This window comes from Plodia interpunctella, chromosome Z (assembly GCF_027563975.2).
Source record: "Plodia interpunctella isolate USDA-ARS_2022_Savannah chromosome Z, ilPloInte3.2, whole genome shotgun sequence".
Taxonomy (NCBI): domain Eukaryota; kingdom Metazoa; phylum Arthropoda; class Insecta; order Lepidoptera; family Pyralidae; genus Plodia; species Plodia interpunctella.
In genome coordinates this window covers 10,473,281-10,480,639 of record NC_071324.2, presented here as the reverse complement: position 1 = coordinate 10,480,639, position 7,359 = coordinate 10,473,281, and positions in this window count along the sequence as shown.

The following is a 7,359-nucleotide window of genomic DNA, read 5'->3' as shown; positions in this document are numbered from 1 at the left end:
TGACACACATAAATGGGCCGGAGATGATTAGGAATTCTTCGCTCCATCCTAATCAGACCTCAAAGACAATTTTTTTCAACCTAGTGATCTAGACGCGATATGATCAAAAGAACTTCTTTTGCGGATAGATTTTTTGCCATATTCACATTTGTAAATTTCAAATATCATTTTAAAAGATTTACTTAACTTTTTTTATTTAACTGAAATTACGCGCGCCACAAGTTGCTGTTGTTATTATGTAGTTTGTGATTGTCTAAAGATATTTTTGTCCGATATTATTATTTTCCGATATTATTAATGTTCTCCTTCTTCTCAGCTACGTGAATTTGAGGCTCCTTCATTTTATGCCCTGCTTCGATCTTGGACAATTTCGATCACATCAAATCATCGAACCAGCGCATTTGCGGTAAGAACAGATTGGTACTAGTGAAATATACAAATTTATATTTATTTGTATGGCTCAAAGCGAAAATACTCTCGATTTTTGATCTATGTGAATCAAATAAGTTCACTGGCTAGCTGTTTTGTACGTATATGAGTACATGAATGTTATTCTGTTCGTATGTAGCAATGTTTACACGTTTGTTTAAGATGTAATATACAATTTATAAGACTTTGGACCCCTTTTCTGGCACTAATATATTACGCACTTAGATTACGATCACGCAACTGATGTCATAAGATAACAGCAATAATAGAAAATGCTTAATATAACGATATTGTAACTTAGAAAATATCATTCAATAAAATTGTAGTACATTTATTGTTGTTTTATTTTCAACAGTCAACTTTGACGTTGATTTTAACCTGCGCGCCACCGAGTTTACGTTTACTTACGGCGTATTTTGCTTTTTGCTGCGCAGGTTAATGTTATCGTCAAAGTTGACTAGCGCAACCCACTATTAACCATAATTCAAATACATTTCTGGATTTCTCTAATCTTACATATAATTTAGGGATTTTTAGGTCAAGAGTGTTCAGGCATTTTTTGTGTTTGCGTGTAGAGCACCCTAGATCTAATGTTCGCTTTTTATAAGGGATAATTGAGGTCAAACGCCTAAAAAAGGGTATTTAAATAAATTCACAAAACTTGTTGAGATATTTCTCAACAAAGAGTAATTGTGAAAATTCATCAAAATAATGAATTAATGAAAACTATCTTGGAGAGTGAGTATGCAAAAAAATATATATTTTACAAACAATAAGATGATATAGAACTATATAATGAATGTATACTGTAAAGATAGTTTGTTGTAAAACTGATATATAAGAATTAACAGACAATTTAAGTATAATCGGACTTTAAATAGTTTTATTCTTTTTCTTACTATAGATTACTCGTCGAATATGAAGTATTCTATTCTATATAAGGATAATTGAGTTTAATCCTAAAGTAAGTTTTATGATATAGCGCAAAACTTTTTCTTATCCGAGTATTTTCCCAGTTTGTTTTGATTCTGTTAAGCGTTGTAGCCCAGCTTAGGACTCTCAGCGATACCATACTTTGTAATTTCTGTTTAGTACAGATCGAATGACCGACCTGGATTGTCCCGAAATTTCTGTCAATGAAGTGCACTACCATTATAATGGATAATCTCATAAGAAAGTTGAATCTTCATTGCAAAATCAAAAACACTCATAAATTGATAATAAATTACCATTTGGCCGCCTTGTGGTATGAAAATAAGTAAGCTAATTAATGAAATATCGAAATTACAGAAGTACTGTTAATTCAGCAAACGATTCTAATGCAAAACCATTAATTAACTGGTTAATATAGCGAAGTGGCAGATGATTCCCCAATTTAAGGTATTTACATATTAAATTTGCAACCTGGGCCGAATTTGTTAGATCTCAGAACTTGATATAGAATTTCTAACTCAATATTGTGTGAAAATTGATTCGATAGCAATTTATATGACCGATATTTTATTATTTAATCTGCATATAATGTAAGAGGGTGGAGAGTGGTACTATAGGAGTTAATTATGATTTTGTCCACCACCAGACCCCTTAATTATCTGAACGTTTTGCCGGTTCTTCTCCACCGATATCAGTGTCCAGGGTTCGATTTACTGCGTATCTCTTCTCTGTCTTCTTATCATTAATATTATCCTTAATAGTCACACCATTGGCACGCATACTTTCTTTAACAACATGGCCATCGCTAGACAATATGAGGGTATAAGTCGTATATTGCCGCGCTTTTTATAATACGCTATCTCCACAACAAAAAAAGGCCGTAACAAAATACCGTTTCATAAAAAAAAAATAGGGTTAATAAAATGTATAAATGCATTTAAATAATGAAACGATTACACTAAACAAATGTCACATTGTATAAATTTTATTCAAAGTAAGATTTAGTATTTTGTAGTTCTCATTAAAGTATAAGATTTGTGACGTCATTTGTGACTATCATACGAGCTCCATATTATCCTTACATGTCATATTTTTAAACTTATAGAAATATCTTTAAGTTTAAAAATATGACATATGGTAGGTATCCAATTTGACTCATGGGTAATTAACTACCCTGTTATGTATATTATCAACTACACACTATTATGTCCGAATCTTCAGTGTGTATGCGGGCCGCAGAAGCGATTTTCATGAAGTTTTAATTTTATATACACGTGCGGTTTGTCGACTTATTAATTAAAAGCAGAAACATATTCGAAGGCGTTCGTTAGTTCGGTGTAATCATCGACGTATTGCAAAGAACAAATAATACCATTATTATTGCAAATATAATAAACTATGACGTGTTAACACAGCTCCTGACAGAACTTGAGTTTGTTTGGCCATGTCGCCTGCATTATGTGGTAGTTACTACACTATAATACGATTACGATACTTCCAAACAACTAAAATCAAATAATAGAAATATGCTTCCAATTTTGTGTAACTTAAATTACGTACCTAGCAGAAATCTGAAGCGTTTCACAATAGCTTAGCCGGCCACCATTGGAATACATCGCTCGTTTTATTCATACATTTTGATACGAGTGTTGTACTCTATACGGTATATGTGTGTTACGGTATATATGTTATGTTGTGGGATATTCACGCTGAATTTTCATTTTAAGTGTTATCCACCCGGGTACGTCGTAGCCACATCTCGGCCCCGGCGCCGCACGAGGCACTAATTTGCATTCCTTTGTTAGCGCTGGTGTTGCCATCAAAAAAGTATAAGTTGGTTCGTGTGACGCTGCGTTATTGGTTGGGACTTAAATAAAACGCTGAGGATAGAAATAAAGATGCATTGCTTGCACTGTGTACATTGTAATCTCCTTCCTCTTTACTAGCATTCTTCATGGCTGATGGTCGTGATCATTATGTGGAATGAAACACATCCAACGACTCTCATGGCAACATGAATGGAGTTGACATGTTTGCCATTGCCTTCACTATTTCACATACTTAGAGTACAGGTTTATTTCACCGGAAGCACGTCGTAGTGGTCGTCTATGAAAACCTCCAAATAACTATAGGTAATCAAAGGGGGTCAAAGTTTGTATGAAAATCATATTTGTTTCTAATTCACGCTGGCGAAGCCTCGGGCAAAAGCTTGTATTGTATAATGCTCGACAGGATTCGCATTGCACTATTGCAAGCAATGTAATAGCTAGCTAAGAAAATTGTTGTGAATTGTATGAATTATTGCAAGGCGTAGATGGAGCCGTGTTGATTTATAAAGTTAGTAGAGTAAAAGCAACTCTTAAATTTGTTTAGTTATTATCCTCTTGGATTACCTTGGCTTTTGTAACCTTGTCATCGGTTTAGATTGGACGGCGCAAGTAAAATAAACGGGTAAGGTTAAATGGTCTGTGGTTGCATTATTTAACTTTGACATTTACTTAGGCCTCCGCGCCGCTTTCGTTTAGAATAAATAGACGTTTAGAATAAATTAACTTAAATCTGCATTATTAGTTATTACGCAATTTAAGTTAACGTCAAATTTGACTGGTGCAACCTACTCTTTAGTCTGCGGATTATTTTGGACCCAAGATAGGGTAGTAAGTATATTATACTTGAATATCATCATTTGATTCTGACATTAAACAGAAACGGCTTGGGATAAAAGTGCAATAAAAGTATTAGAAGTGCTAGACGGAATAAGAACTCGAGAGATTAAAGTATTAAGCGACTATAAGGTATCAGGGTTCGCCGCGAGCGACATGCAGCGCAGTAAATTTACAGCTTTATTGAGCATTATGGCAGCTCGAACGCATTCAATATTGAAATTCATACTTTCGTCATAGGTACTTACACTGTCTTTCTTTTATTATTTACTAGCTGTTTACCCGCGACTTCATTAGCGTAGAATATTTACTTTGGACATTAGTTTTGTGTTTACTAATGCCAGATTAAAATTTTCTAGGACTTGGTGTGATAGCAAATTGAATCATCTTTGGTCGTCTTTTCAATATTATTTTCATACAAACTTTCATCCCCATTATAGTCTTCTGAAAGTAGATTTTAGAAAAAAAAATGCCTATGTTTTTATCAGCAGATAGACTACCGCTTCCCACAAATATTATAAAGGCGAAAGTTTGTGAGTATGATTGTAACTTGTGCACTTGGCCATTTTTTATCAAATTTTGTATTGAGGTAGCTGACACCTAGGTTTAACTCATAGAGTACTTTTTATCCCGAAAGTTCGAAATTCCCTTATGATTTGGTCAAAAAGTCAGTCAATGGCGTGTCAAGCTGGCGAAAAAAACGAAAGTATTTTTAAATAATTACGCTAAACACCGCGTGGTGCAACTAGTTTATAATATTATTATGGATTATGTCAGGTTAAAAGGCATTCAATATTCATACTATCGTGATAGGCATACTTCATTTCATTATTTATTACAAAGTCACTCACTGCACTGACATTTGCTTACGTGTGACGAGCTAGAAGTATCAATTTTACGACAAATAATTTATACACGTCCTCAGAAATAGTCTTATAGGCTCCACCCTATAATGGAACTCAGATATATGCCGACACGAATACGCTACCATTGCGTAGTTTGAATGAGTGCTTTTACTTAACGCAATGAAAAACAAGCAATGTATTACGACTCCGTCAAAGCGTCAGGTTTTAAATTCGTCACTAAAATATATACTAAGGCGTTGAACAATTAAAATATATAACCCGGTTAGTGTATGAGCTTATTCTGTGCCGTTGAGTCTTTTCCAATTTTCATTTCCAATTTCACTTTGTATTTCATTGAAATCCGCTCAGTATCGACTTCGCAGGATTGTGTAACAAAATATCCTTACTCACGCGCAACCAAATTTTACCTTTCAATAATATTTTTTGGAGTATTGGTAAAATTTAATTTAACAGGCGATAAAATTTCACTATAAGCTCGAATGAAATAATATTCTGTTATAAAATACACCAATTAATTTGAGCCAATTTAATTTGAACTTATACTAGCAACTCATCCCGGATTCGCTGGGGTAAAATAAATAAATTATACACCTTACCTACCATCTAAAACTTTTTCAGAAAATCCACTATCTATTTAAAAAACCACATCCAAATCATACATTTAAAGATATAAGCATACATACAGCTGGCAGAGCGACTTTGTTTTATACTATGTTGAGATTGTGGTAACTATTCTAGCTAATTTACAAATACGTTTTCGTATATGGCTATCTATAAGATAGCGCCTATGCACTGTCTAACTTCCGGACCGGTGACGGAGCCCCTCGTTTTTGACACGTGAGCATAAAGATGCAGTGATTTGCCGCATTGCAGGCACTTCCTTGCTAACATATTGTAGTATTTATAGATCCCGAATGTTGACGAGGCGATTAGGGCATCTACAGGGGTTGAGGATTTTATTATTGATAGAATTTCCATTAATTTTATTTCTTTGGAAGATTATCAGCTAAAAAGATAACGTAACAAAAATAATTACTTAAAGGCATTAACAAACCATCCCTTGGTGGCGCAGCGGTACAGTGCTTGCCTCTGAACCGAGATATCCCGGGTTTTATCCCCGGTAGGGTCATGTTGGACCTTTTACTGATTGGCCCGGGTCTTGGATGTTTGTATTTGTTATAAAATACGGTATCGTTAAGTTAGTATTCTACAAGACCACAAGTTCCACAAGTATATTAACACAAGTCTCGAATTTACTTTACGGCTAGCTCAATCTGTGTGATTTGTCCTATTTAAATTGAACTTCTATTTTTACAAACGTTATTTTTAGTACTTAAAAGTTTTTATCATATTTATAAGTGTGTGGAATGCACCGTATTCAGATTAGACGGAGACGCGACGTATCGTAGTTCACAGCTAAGATTTCAATTGGGAAATACCACGTATTTTCGTGGCGTATAAGCGACTTCGCTTTGGCTTCGCCATCAGACCGGACACTTCGATTAGCCGACGGCTCGCCGACTTAAGGTGGGTGACACCGGTTAACTTTGACATTAACTTTAAGCGCAGATTAAAGTTAACTTCAGCAATATAGACTATTTGTGTTCCATTTGAGTTTTAGGATGGAGAAACGAAACAGTGGTAAGGTTGCTAAAATATTTCAAAGCCCATGGGTATTTCTTTTATCTATGGCCAAGGGAAAGAACCCAAGTTTGTAGTCTTTTCCTTTGATTGGTTGTTACGAACTGCTTAGGAGAGGCACATTCTTTGTTATTATTTTGCCGAGACATAATTTTATTTCGAGTATTTAAAATTCCATTGTGTCCACTACAACACAACATAATTTTATTTATTACAATTAGCGGCGAAATAAACGTCATGTCAGATGCCTTTAGGCGGTTTCAATAAATCTGACACCAGCTTAAGGAATGAGCACACACGAAATGAAGCGGTGACCCGGAAACTTATATGTCTAAATAACATTACACCCGTTTAGCCCAACAACTAAATCCATCCAGTAATTTTAACAGTAATTATCATAATAAACCTTGACAAAGGACATCGCTGTTAATTGATTGATTGGGCCGACTGCCGGTGTTAATTAAAATGATCAATCAAATCAAAATCTGTTGTAATTAAGCCCAACTGAGTTAAGTTCACCGTGAACTGTATCGTGTCTTAATTGGAGTAAGTACCTTCTTAGTTGTTCCGTTAGATCGATATCAGTATGAAGATTATTAGACATATATAAATAACTGTGCAATATTATGACAGAATATAGAGTTGGGGGTAGTAGAATATAGAGTTGGGACCACATCGTAACCTTGCATGGATATCGTACGAGGCTAGAGGCTACTAAAGGAGACATACCTTAAGCAGCTGATAGACAAAAATAGCTTTCCCAAGGAGGGTCGACGGCAGGCAGGCGACAGTGTTTCTAAACATATAGCCGAATCATCAACATTTTA